General features: G+C 43.3%; 1 protein-coding gene across 3 annotated transcripts in view; it reads right to left on the reverse strand.

Annotated features, from left to right (window-relative positions):
- Positions 1-14,041, reverse strand: part of MTM1 (myotubularin 1) — a 139,373-nt gene that overhangs the window by 65,823 nt on the left and 59,509 nt on the right. The window lies entirely within an intron of this gene.

Genomic DNA, 14,041 nt, shown 5'->3' on the forward strand with positions numbered 1-14,041 from the left:
GTACCGTTGGAGGAATTAACTACATCCTGAATGATTCCACTGGAAGAGAACTCTGGAAGCCTTAGGATGGTTTCTCCCAGACTTTACCCCAAGTGCCTTTTCATTTGTTGGCTTTGCTTTGTATGCTTTTCCTGTAATAAATCACATCCTTCAGCACAACTGTATGCTGAATCACATGAAGTCTTCCTAACGAATCACGTTTCATGATAGTCTTAGAAACCCCTCAGTTGGCGCCGTGGCTTAACAGGCTAATCCTCCGCCTTGCGGCACCAGCACACTGGGTTCTAGTCCCGGTTGGGGTGCTGGATTCTATCCCAGTTGCTCCTCTTCCAGGCCAGCTCTCTGCTATGGCCCGGGAAGGCAGTGGAGGATGGCCCAAGTCTTTGGGCCCTGCACCCGCATGGGAGACCAGGAGAAGCACCTGGCTCCTGGCTTCGGATCTGTGAGATGCGCCGTCCGCAGCAGCCATTGGAGGGTGAACCAACGGCAAAAAGGAAGACCTTTCTCTCTGTCTCTCTCTCTCACTATCCACTCTGCCTGCCAAAAAAAAATCTTTAAAAAAAAAAAGAAAAAAAAAGAAACCGCTGATACACATTCACACATGATAAATTCTACCAAATAAGTCCAAAAACAAAAATACAAAAATCTTGACAGCAAAATTTACTTAGTCAAAAAACATATGGGAAAAACATGAGGGGTCTTCAAAAGCTTCACAGAAAATGTGTATCTTTTAAAAATTTCTATGTCCGGCCAGCGCTGTGGCTCAATAGGCTTATCCTCCACCTGTGGCACCGGCACACCGGGTTCTAGTCCCGGTCAGGGCGCTGGATTCTGTCCCAGTTGCCCCTCTTCCAGGTCAGCCCTCTGCTATGGCTGGAGTGCAGTGGAGGATGGCCCAAGTGCTTGGGCCCTGCACCCCATGGGAGACCAGGAGAAGCACCTGGCTCCTGGCTTTGGATCAGCACGATGTGCTGGCCATGGCGGCCATTGGAGGGTGAACCAATGGCAAAAGGAAGACCTTTCTCTCTCTCTCTCTCTCTCTCTCTCACTGTCCACTCTGCCTGTCAAAAAATAAAATAAAAATTTCTATGTCCTTTATATGAAAGGCAGAGAGATAGTCAGATACACAGACTTTCTATCCGTGGATGCCTGCAAAGGCTAGGATTAGGTCATCCAGGTCTTTCATGTGGGTGGCAGGAACTCAAGCACTTGAGCCATCACCTGCTGTCTCCCAGGGTGTGCATTAGCAGGAAGCTAGATTGGAAGTGGAGCTGGGACTCCAACCCAAGCACTCTGATATGGGATGTGGGCATCCTAAGTACTCTCCTTATACTTGAACCCCCCCCCCACCTTCACATCATCTTTCAATTCCAATTTTCCACATTTTGAAGTTTCCTCATGTATGTTACTCTGAATTAAATATAGGTATTATATAAAGAGTACCTACAACTAAAAAGCCCATAAGAAAAATAGGCGAAAGAAATGCAGAAATACAAATAGCTGAAATCAAAAGATATTTAATGTCACTCAAATAAGATATAAAATAAAACTATGAATCTACATTTTTACCTATTAGACTAGCTAAGATTAAAAAATTAGAAAACGTATGGGGTTAGTGGCAAAATAATTGTCTTCCAAAGATAAAGATGTCTATGTCCTAATCCCTGGAACCTGTGTTATGCTAGCATATATTATGGCAAGGAGAAATTAAGGTTATAGATGGAACTCAGATTATTCATCAGCTGACCTTAACATAGGGATATCACTCTGGCTTTGCATAATATAATCACAAAGGTCCTTAGAAAGGAAAGAAGGTATAAGGGTTAGAGTCAGAGCAGAACATATGATAATGGAAGCAAGTCAGAGGGATTCAAGGAGAGGACTTGACCTGCTGTTGTTAGCTCTCAGGATAGGGGAGAAGCCACAAAGCAAAAATGTGTCAGCCTCTTGAAGCTGAAAAAGACATAGAACAGATTTGTGTCTTGGAGCCTCCAAAAGGAAGAGAGTCCTGTCGAACCCCTAATTTTGGCCCAGTGAAATCCGTTTTGGACTTCTGATCTCCAAAACTGTAATATGATAGACTTGCGTGTGTTAACTCACTGAAGTCTGTGGTATTTTTGGTGCAGCAGCAACAGGAAACAAGTGCAGTTGGAAGAGAGATACAGGTATATGACATGTGCAAGTGAAATCTACAAAGGGGGTTTGACAGTATCAGTAAGTCTACATGTAAGAAGTATCCTATGATATATGTGAACACATACATAATGATGTTTATAAAATGCTATTCATGGCCATATATATATAGCAGCAAAAGACCGGAAACAATCTAAATATATATCAGTAAAGGACTAAATAACAAAGCATGGCATGGTTAACAGAATACCATGTGGACATAAATAGAGAGAAGCGCATTCATTAGGCAATATCTATTGGTGAATGAGAAAAGCTAGGTACATGACAGTGGCTATATAGCATGCTACCATTAGAGTCAAAGGAAAAAATACAAAGAAATTGCCAGTTATAGGCCTAAACCATCACTGGGTGGATCTTTTTCTTCTTTTGGACCTTTTATATCTATATGTCTTTTTTTAAGATTAATTAATCTATTTGAAAGAGTTACAGAGAGGCAGAGGCAGAGGCAGAGAGAGAGAGAGAGAGAGAGAGAGAGAGAGAAAGAGATCTTCCATCCTCTGGTTCACTCCCCAAATGGCTGCAACAGCTAGAGCTTGAGCTGATCTGAAGCCAGGAGCTTCTTTCCAGGTCTCCCACGTGGGTGCAGGAGCCCAAGGACTTGGGCCATCATCTACTGCTTTCCCAGGCACATTAGCAGGGAGCTGAATTAGAAGTTGAGCAGCCAGGACTTCAACCAGGGTCCATAGTGGATGCTGGTGCTCCAGGCGACAGCTTAGCCTGCTACGTCACAGCACCAGACACTAGAAGTACATTTTTAAACTTACACATGTAGCTTCTACTGCTTTCCCAGGCCATTGCAGAGAACTGGATCGGAAGTGGAGCAACTGGGACTCGAACCAATGCCTATATGGGATGCCGGCACGGCAGGCAGCAGCTTTACCTGCTATGTCAGAGTGCTAGTCCCTGGGTGGATCTTAAAACACTGGGTATCTGTGCAGGGGGTAGTGGGAAGGGAGTCTGAGCTATGTTAGGAGGGAGATATCCTTTGATGCTTTCTGAATTATCAATCATGGATATATATTAGCTGTTCAAAATTAAACTGAAAAGTTAATGATGTTGAATAAGTGCTCTTTCTAAACAGCAGAATATTCTTGCTGATGGCTTGGTTGCTACTGATTGCTATTCACTCTATTTATATGAAAATATTCACTCATTTAATGAGGGTCTACCAAGAACTAGGTACAGCATAGAGAAAGAGACGAGTAAGACACAGCTGTTGCCTTTAGAGAGTTGAAAATCCTTTAATCCTTCAAAAGAGAGAGACTAGGAGCTGTTGAAGTTTCAACAGAAGGGAATGAGATGGTCATTGCTGTATCTCAGGAAGATTAAAATGACAGGAGGCATATGAAGGCGTAGAGAGGAGACACAATGGGGGTAGGAAAACCAGCTAAAGCCTGATCCAACCTTCAGGAATACAACCATATAGAAGAGAGGAGATGAAGATCTGAAGTCAGGCAGGTTGGGGAACAAAACCTGCTGGATTTATGAAATGGTAAGAAACAAGGAAATCTCCTAATGCCTTGATTTCAGATGCAAGTGAAGAGGAGGAGGATAATACAATTAAAGAGTAACTGGGAACATAGAGAAGGTTTTGGGGGAGATATAATAAAGTCATTTTTAAACAAATATTGGCCGGCACCGCGGCTCAATAGGCTAATCCTCCACCTTGTGGCGCTGGCACACCGGGTTCTAGTCCCGGTTGGGGAGCTGGATTCTGTCCCGGTTGCTCCTCTTCCAGGCCAGCTCTCTGCTGTGGCCAGGGAGTGCAGTGGAGGATGGCCCAAGTGCTTGGGCCCTGCACCCCATGGGAGACTAGGAGAAGCACCTGGCTCCTGCCATCGGATCAGCGCGGTGCGCCGGCCGCAGTGCACCAGCCGTGGCGGCCATTGGAGGGTGAACCAACGGCAAAGGAAGACCTGTCTCTCTGTCTCTCTCTCTCACTGTCCACTCTGCCTGTCAAAAAAATTTAAAAAAACAAAAACAAATATATTAGGTTTTGCTTGAAGTCATGTAGCAGCCATAGTGGCAAAAGGAAGCTTACGGATTTGAAGTAAGCTTCATTCTTGGAAGTTACACTCAGAAAAGGCAATACTGGTAGATATGAGAGAGAAAGACTGCTGAGGGGGCTGTAGAGAATAAGGAGGATGACAGACTTTTCTAGAAAACCCACATTTCGATGCCCGAACGAAGCAGAAGAACCAGAAAAGAAATGACAGAGGTAGAAGAAGCAGATTTAGATCTGAGAAGCTAAAAGAAAGTTAAGTTTCAAAAAAGAGGGAAATGTGACAGTCTGGATGCCATACTAAGACTCCGCTGAAAACATCAAGAAGTGTTGAATGTGACAGAAGCATTTCTAAAAATATACTAATGAGCCTGTGAGGGAGACCAAAATATAACCACAGTGAAGCACATTGGGTTTCCTCTTCAGAGCATCTGCAGAACTGGTTTCCATGGCCTCTTGGTATACAGCAGAGGAGACAACATGAAGCCCAGGTAGGGAAGCCTCAAGATAGGTTGCCTGGCTGGAAACCTGTACTCAAAATGTTTCAGCTGATGGTAAGGATGAATGGGAAGTAACTGCCTAGGGTCTCCAGGAGAATTTACCTGTCTATGTTATGGGTGCTGAGAAAGAGAGGAAAAATATCTCTAATACTGTCCCCTATAAGGAATGTGTGGCCACAAGTCAGCCCTTAAGTAATATGTAGACAAAACTCATAAAACTTGATGGTCCAAAAATCATCAAGTGGAGAATGTAATTTATAACCATCCCAAGCTGACAGCACCTCAAGATGCCCTGCACAAGGAAATAAAATCTTCCTTTGGTAAAACTGCCTCTAATCCTGCCTCAGAATATCCATATCCCAACAGATAAAGTTCCAAGGAATAGAAGTTCACAGGCAATAGTCAGAGCATGCCAGGAAACTAATCACCACAAACTAGCAGAGCACACACTTATGGTACAAAAGGGTCACAAAGATTTTGGTACTGTAATGATGAAACACCTACTATAAATTTTGTTTAATGTGCTTATAGAAATAAGAGGGGGGCTGGCGCTGTGTAGTGGGTAAAGCTGCCGCCTGCACTGCTGGCATTGCATATGGGTGATGGTTAGAACCCTGGCTGCTCCACTTCTGATCCAGCTCTCTGCTATGGCCTGGGAAAGCAGTGGAGGATGGCCCAAGTGCTTGGGCCCCTGTACATGCATGGGAGACCTGGAAGAAGCTTCTGGCTCCTGGCTTTGGACTGGCTCAGCTCTGGCCACTGCGGCCATCTGGGGAGTGAACCAGCAGATGGAAGATCTCTCTCTCTCTCTCTGACTCTACCTCTCTTTGTCTCTCTTCCTCCCACCCTTCCTCCCTCCCTGCCTCTGCCTCTGTCTCTGTAACTCTGCCTTTCAAATAAATAAATAAATCTTTACCAAAAAGAAAAAAAGAAAAAAAAGAAATAAGAGGGGATGGAAAATCTGACTTCAGAGGAAGAGATTATAAATAATGCCCAAAGAGATGTGAAAAGGAAAAAAAATCTTAAAAATAACCAAAGTAGAACTTCTATAATTGAAAAATAGACCAAAGGAAAGACAAACTCAGCAGACCAACTACAGATGAAATATAAGATAAAATGGAAGATATACCTAGCAAGCATCCCAGGAGATAAAGGGATGGCCCATTGATTAGGATTATTTATATCTTGCATATAGTCATAAATATTCTTTTGTATCTACTCAATGTTAAAAAAACACAAAACTTTGAAAGGAGGGATAGTTGAGTCAAATGATGGCCTAGAAGACCACCAAGTCTTGTAAGGTACAGTTCCATCTGAGCACAAGGGCTAGAAGTCTGCCACAGTGGGTGCTTCTGAACAGACACCAGTGCTGGGAGAGTCTAGATAGGCTGATGGTTCAGGAAGACAGGCTGTGGGGAGAGGAAACAAGCAGGTATAAAGGCTGACAGAGAGAGGCTGGTGTTGTGGCATAGTGGGTAAAGCTGCTGCCTGCAATTTGGCATCCCATATGGTCACCGGTTCGAGTCCCAGCTGCTCCTCTTCTGATTCAGGTCTCTGCTGTGGCCTGGAAAAGCAGTAGAAGATGGTCCAAGTCCTTGGGCCCCTGCACCCATTTGGGAGACCCGGAAGAAGCTCCTGGCTCCTGGCTTTGGATCAGCTCAGCTCCAGTCATTGCAGCCAACTGGGGAGTGAACCAGCGGATGGAAGACCTCTCTCTCTCTCTCTGTGTCTATGCCTCTCTGTAACTCTGCCTTTCAAATAAATAAATAAATAAATAAGTCTTTTAAAAAAGGCCAACAGAGGGAAGGCAGTGGGAGGGAGAGATCAAAGAGAATAGAAGGTCAAGTCTTGGAAGTGGCAGAAAGGAAGCATATTTTAAAAGCATGATTAGTCACTCAATTAGTGAAGTTTATTCTTGATTTAAAAATAATAGTAAAGGCTTTGCTGAAAATAAAGTAGAAAACTAAGTCATACTAAAGCCACATCTAGGCCAACAGTAGTGTGTTTTTGTCTGTGCATGTGTGAGAGTACAAGTGTACATGTGCTTCTCATTTCAATTTCCATCTAAAAATGGGCTACCTCTTTTTACCTATTAATTCTGTAATCAGCCTAGAAAGTAAGGGTCTGTTAAATTTCTGCCTATTTGAAATTTCAAAGCCATTGCTTCCATGCTTTGGATGCAGTCTGAAGTACAATGCCATCAGTCTGTGGAAGGCCGCTACCACCCACCACAAAGGACTGCAACTCAGTTACTTCTCTCCTGTAGCAGGAGATAGTGAGAGCACTGCCCATTCCTGTTTCATCCAACCTAAGGCCAAATTTACCACCCCACTTCCAAAACAAGAACCTCACAACTGCATGACTGCTAGTTAGCTCATAGAACTACAAGAACAAAAGACTGTGATGTCAAAAAACTTCATTCGGAATGCCACAGAAAAACAGAAAGGGCATAAACACAAGCTTGTTGCTTTCCTGAAAGCAGTAAGCCTAAACAAGGTCAAAAGATGAAGAGGAAAAAAATGGAAAACAGTTTCTGAAGAATTCTGTTCCTTACATAGCACTGCTTCCCATACTGTCCCTTTCTAGCTCAGATGCTTTCTGGATTTTATGCTCTGAAACTGAAGACCTTCAATGAATCCTTTATCAAGGTACAACCAACGGCTCAATAGTAAGAATACTACTCATCCTGACATAGCATCTTTCTTTTAAAGGGCTTAAGGTGTCCTGAATATTACCACAATCACTTTATTAACAGTCTTGGGAAAAAGTATGTTCGGGTAATCATCTGTATTCTCTACACCTGCTGGGGAAATGACACACTAATAACAGAACAAATGACATTTATTGGGTACTTCTTGAGTGCCAGGCAGTTTTGTAAGTACTTTACGTTTAATCCTCACAAAACCCCTATGGGGTAGGCTCTACTATTATTCCCTTTACAGATGAAAACACTGAAGCTTATAAATATTATGTGACTTCCAAAGTCACCAAGCAGGGAAGTGACTGACCCAGATTCAGACATGGGCCATCAGACCATTCCACATGCTCAGAACATGCTCAGAACCTGGTGGACAGACTCTACAAAGAAGTCCCCTCAGAAGGTCTCCCCATCAGTGGCTGCTGGAATAATGACACTTGGGTCTCAGGCTTTATTTTCTCTTCTAGCTCTCGACATCCCTTATGTGAGTCTACATCCCATGCATTTGTTTATCAACTCAAAGCCTTCACTTAAAATTCAAGAAAACCCATGTATGTGTATAGCTGTAAAGACTGATTTAAGTGACTTTACTAATGCTAATATTAACTGAAAATTCATTTTGTTCTATACCATTATTTAAAAGTGTTTTTCAAGCTCTCTTGACTAATAGTAAGCAATGAACTTTAACATCATAGCCCACTAAAGTATACACACATATACACATACACACACTCTTACCACTGAAAGAAATGGGACTGATGGTTTAAAAAAAACTCTCAGCTAAAATTTATATTACCTCTGCTTGTCCCATCTGAGTAAAAAATGAGCAAACAGGAACCGGTGCTGTGGCACAGTGGGTTAACACACTTGCCTGAAACGCCGGCATCCCATATGGTGCTGGTTCGAGTCTTGGCTGCTCCACTTCCAATCCAGCTCCTTGCTAAGGCCTAAGAAAGCAGTAGAAGATGGTCCAAGTCCTTGGGCCCCTACACGCGTGTGGGAGACCTGGAAGAAACTCCTGGCTCCTGGCTTCAGATCAGCATAGCTCCAGCTGTTGTGGCCAACTGGGGAATGAACCATAAGATGGAAGACCTCCCTCCCTCTCTCTCTCTCTCTCTCTCTCTCTGCCTCTCCTCTCTCTGTGTTAACTCTGACTTTCAAATAAATAAACAAATCTTAAAAAAAAAACAGAAATAAAAATGAGCAAATAATAAAGGGAATCAAGAAAAGAACAACTTTGTCATGGAACATAACACCCCAACAATCAAATTCTTTCTAAACCACTATCAGGACCTGTTCATATGTATACAATTTTTATTTCTGCCTTTTAAAAGTTGCCATAATGTCAGAAGCAATGCAACATTATTATAGAATTATACCACTTGCCTTAAACTAGAATTGAGTAACATGCAATTTATAATAATTAAGTATAATGTCTAGAGTTTGAAAAGCAAAGTATAGTTAAAAGAAGAAAGTAAATGCTTTGGCCAAAATAGAAAACGTTATCTAAAAAACAAAGCACGTGTTACTCAATTGACATAATGCTGAAACAATGGAGTTAATGGTTTTGGGGTGGACTTGTGTTGCTAAACAGCTCAAGTTCAATTCAAAGTTTAAGTCCCAACTTGAGCTCACTGAGTGGCAAAAATACTAATGGGGAAGGATGCAAGAGAGAGCCAAATGGGTGGTCTGAAATAAGAAAGCCCACTCACAGGCCATTCATCCCATGGCTGCACTCGGAGTCCCCTCTCCTGGCCTCCAGATGCCATTTCATGGACACAACAGCAAGTTCGCTTCTGACTTGAAATCACTGAGATAGTCGGCACGGGTGTAGCAGTTTTAATCATATTAACAGAATGATATTTTTCAAGCAGGGGCCCTTTGTATTGTTCAACACAATCAGGCTTAAACTGCGCTTCCAGGAAATCCCTTTTTGGCAGACTCTCACATTCCCCACTGTGGCAGTTTGGAAACTTTTCTTCCCCTCCTGTCTCAGGGGAATAATTGTCCCTTCTGCTTTCCAAAACTGCCCCACAAACTGGGCCTGAGCCCACCCTCCTCCGCCACCTCCAGGATGCTGCTCTAGAAAGGATCCCTTCTCTCTTGCCTTCAAAAGCAGCAAGACTTGCCCTGCCCCCAATCCATAATACAGTCATTCACCTTTCTCAGATTCTGAGGGAAAAAACCTTCCTTCCACACAGCTCCTAGCCTCCTTTATTTTCCCAGCCACTCTCTCTTTAAGGACCTGAAAACTGGGGCTGGTGCTGTGGCATAATTGGTCAGGCTGCCACCTGCAGTGTCAGCATCCCATATGGGTGCCGGTTCTAGTCCTGGCTGCTCCACTTCTGATCCAGCTCTTTGCTATGGCCTGGGAAAGCAGCAGAAGATGCCCCACGTCTTGCGACCCTGCACTCACGTAGGAGACCCAAAGGAAGCTCCTGGCTCCTGGCTTCAGATCGGCACAGCTCCAGCTGTTGTGGCTGGTTGGGGAGTGAACCAGCGGATGGAAGACCTCTTTCTCTCTCTGCCTCTCCTCTCTATGTGTAACTCTTCCAAATAAATAAATAAATCGTAAAAAAAAAAAGAACCTGCAAACTGCCTTCTATCCCCTCCATTCTAAGACCATTTTTCTGGACTCATCGAAGTTTAACAAACTTACATCAGGCCCTGGGGACAGAGACTAGAGATACAAAGATAATGAAAGAATGTGCCCACCTCAAGCAGCTCACAGTTAGAGGTCGGATCCCCAGGGAGCTTGTAATCATGACGTCTAAAAGCTTCTCCTGAGCTCTCCCTCTCCTTGGCCCTCCAGGGCATGTGACCCCCACAAGCACCCCCCTTAAGCCCCTCTCTCACTTCTGTGCTCTGAAAAGTCCACACCTCAATGCCTCCCTCACCTCTCTAACCACTCTCCTGTAGTTCCCAGCTTCATTTCATTTGCCAAGGCTCTGGTTTGGGATTTCTCTACTACACACAGAGTTACTTAATCAGGGACCTACAAAAGGGCTGCAGAGGAGCCAGGAGTCCCCTAAAATGTCAGGTTTTGTACATAAGTGCTCTTTTCATGGGAAGAAAAATTATAATTTACATCAGATTGTCAATGGAGTCCATGACTTCAGATTAAGAACCACTATTCTAGATATACCTCTCTCGACTCTTTCCTGAGGGTCAAGCCTTTTGTGACCCACCATAAATTCTGTCAACATACATGTCATGCCACATGTCCAAAACAGAACTCTTCATTCCTCCCCATCCCTCTCTTTCACCTGTTTGCACAAATGAAATGCTTTTATGACCTCCCTATGCTGTCAACAGCACCCTACCTTTCCCATAACTCACGTCCCAAACCTGCAAATGGAGGCTAATTCATCTTCTCTATCCTCTCCTCTCCATGGCTGCCAGTCCCCCATCCCTTTTCCATCCATGTGACCGACATCCTGGTTCAGGCCCTGTGGACTTCTAGCTTGGCCCTCAGATGTCTCTCCTGGCTTCATTAGCTCTCCCTCTTATCTGTTTAGCACAGCACTCTCTTCAATCCGGTCACTTATTTCAGAAATTTCAGTGGATCTCCATTACTTCCCGAAGCACCAGCTCCTCACCTCAGTATAGCCCTCCACCAGATGACCCCAAATCTCCTCCTCTTCCCCGTGCTCCAGCCAAACATCAATGGCTACCCTCTTAAACACCTTGTAAAGCTGCCAGCTTTCCCTCTTCCATGTCTAAGGTGAGGGTCTTGGCTCCGCCTGAAGTTCTACTTTTCTTTACCCTCCTTGACCACGGGAAATGCTATCTGTCCTTCAAGGTCCAATGGTAACCACTAACAATTCTGTGTAGGGCTTTCCTAATCTTGGTTAGAGGTATTCTTGCCTTCTAGTGAGTTCCCATTGGACCTTCCCCGCATTTCTGTTGTATGACTGAATATAAATTATATCACAGCCAAGGATGTCTGCCATATTATTCTTGCTAGAATGTCACATTCCTGAACGGAACCAGGTATCATTCATACTGCACTACTTCTCCATGGCTTCACGGCTCCTTGACATAACTCAAACAGAACCAAACGAAACCTGATTTAGGAAACAGTTGGACATGTTGATTTGACTACCATGAACTGTTTTTCTAAAAGCAGTGTCAACGGTTATCTGCTTTTATCTAGGAGTATATCTTGTTTTGTTTGGGGACTGATTTAAACTTTTATTTGAGAGACAGACACACACACTAGCAAGACTCACACCTGCCAGCACCAGTTTACTCTTCAAAGGCTTACAATGGCAGGGGCCAACACTGAGAGCTGGGAATTCCATCCAGTTCTCCTATATGGGTGGCAGGGATCCAATTATTTGAGCTATCACCACTGCTTGCCAGGTCTATATTAGCAGAAAACTTAAATCAGGAGCAGGAGCCGGGAATTGAACCCAGGTACTCTGATGTGGGACTAGCGTCTTAATCACTAGGCTAAATGCCTGCCCCTAAACTTATTATTAAGGATGGATTTTAGTGGGCAAAAGTTAGAGCATACAATTCTCCAAAACTTTGAGTAGCTCAGTTCACCTTTTTCTAGTTTGTCACTTTAATGATTTCCTAAAAGAAGAAGGCAGAAACGCCTCACAGATATGAAAAATATGGCCAAGCACCACACACTGGAGAAAGCAACTTCTCTGTGGATGACTCTGAGGGTGGCAACATGGAATTCCAGGTTCATGATACTCCAACACAGTCATTTCATTCACTTCCATATAATGATTTTCCCTTGGCTTTCTACTAAATCTGAGTTCAGTTAAAAAGCCATTGTTATAAAACTCTTGTGCAGAAATCATTATGGTGAGGCTACAGAGGAAAAGGGTGATCTCAGCCTTGATAGCTCACGATATCTGGGGGGTAATTATGACATAATTATTACATAAAGTGAAAGGTAAGATGAACTCTTAAGATGGACACACACACTGCATGGCAAAGGAACCAGGATTGAGCAAGATGTTGAATGATGAGCATGTAGGTGATGGCCATTAGTGAGATGAAGGGGCCTGCAGGTAAAGGGGATAGCAAAATCCAATGTGAGACAGTACTGTGTACACCAAAGGACCAGGGGACTGTCCTGTGTGGCTGCAGTAGAGGAGATAAGCCATGAAGAGTTACTTAGCGGGGCAGGCATTTATTTGGCCAAATAGATAAGCCTCCAGTAGGTGAATACACATTAGAATGCCTGGGTTTGTATCCCAGCTCCACTCCTAAATCCAGCTTCCTGCTAATGTGCACTCTGGGAGGCAGCAGGTGATGGCTCAAGTGCTCAGGGTCCTTGCTACCACTATGGAAGACCTGGATTGAATTCTTGGCTCCTGGCTTTGGTCTGGCCCAGCTTCTGCTGTTGTAGACATCTGCAGGGGGTGGGGATGAACACGTGGATGGGAGCTCGCTCTCTCTCAAATAAAATTATTTAAATTGAAAAAAGAGTGAGGGTTTTGTATGTTTTGCATGGAGTTTGATATAGGGAGGTGATAATGTTTGTCTTTAAATGAAAAATGAGAAAACAATTAAAAAGACAACTGGTAGCATTGTGTGGATGAGTTGGAAAGAAGGAAACTGGGAAGGAAACATTGAGAGTTACTTGTAGAAATGGCTGAGTTACTTACAAGCAGAACCTACAGAGGACAGAAGATGGCTAAAGGAGCAAGACTTTGCAGGATATAAAACTGGTGCCTCAGCCCTTTCAAATCTGCCATGTGAGCCCATTTATGTGTTTGATACTTTAAGATCAGATATGCTCAAACCAAGACAGAACGTATTTCCTAATGAACTTTCATGAGTCAGACTCACATTTTCACTTTCATAACTTTGAAGATGTGTTCTCATTTTATCATCATGGAGTTAAAAACACTTAATAGAGAACTCTTTAAAAAATAACATACTTAAGCAGAAATGTAGATAAAGCTGAAAACAGACTCTCTACTATGACATCAGTGCACAGGTTTCTAAGTATCATATCTGTGCTTCCTATCATCTGAGCTCTCCAGAGTCTTTGCAAAATTCTCCTATCACATATGACCTTCCTGTGACTGAACCAAATGCTGCAGAAATTTGGGGAGGAAGAGGCCTTGTCCCAGTAGAAAAAAATGGGGCTTTTATTGCGAGTACCAAAACCAAAAACCAAACCAACCAACCACCACCAACAAAAATAATCCAAACATGTTAAAAGACAGCTATAGGAAGAAAAGCAATACTAAAATGTATTGCTTCTACTTAATGATCTGTTCCATTGCATTCAGTATGTTCAGTTGAGTCTGCAGTGTAGTTATCCTGTATTTAAATGACAGGTATTTCTCTAGTTTTAAAAGAATCTCCTTGCCTGCTGTTAACAAGTGTTGGCCTCGAGGTAGGTTTAGCATCAACTAGAGGAAGAGAGGGGTAAGAAGATACAAGAGGCCTGACAGAGAAAAAGAGGCCGCGACCAAGGTAGAATGTAAAGAGTAGAGAGCACGACTCTGGAAAAGGTTTAGCTCAATTCAAGCAGACTTCAACAGTGTGGCAAAGAGGAGGGAAAAGTTTTAGGTACACATAAAACTGAATCACCCTATGGACTAAGATAAGGATTAAAACTAATTAAATGCATAATAAATTGGTCCTGCCAAATACATAGTAACTGCTATCAAA

The sequence above is a fragment of the Lepus europaeus genome, chromosome X, assembly GCF_033115175.1.
Source record: "Lepus europaeus isolate LE1 chromosome X, mLepTim1.pri, whole genome shotgun sequence".
In the NCBI taxonomy this organism is placed as follows: Eukaryota; Metazoa; Chordata; class Mammalia; order Lagomorpha; family Leporidae; genus Lepus; species Lepus europaeus.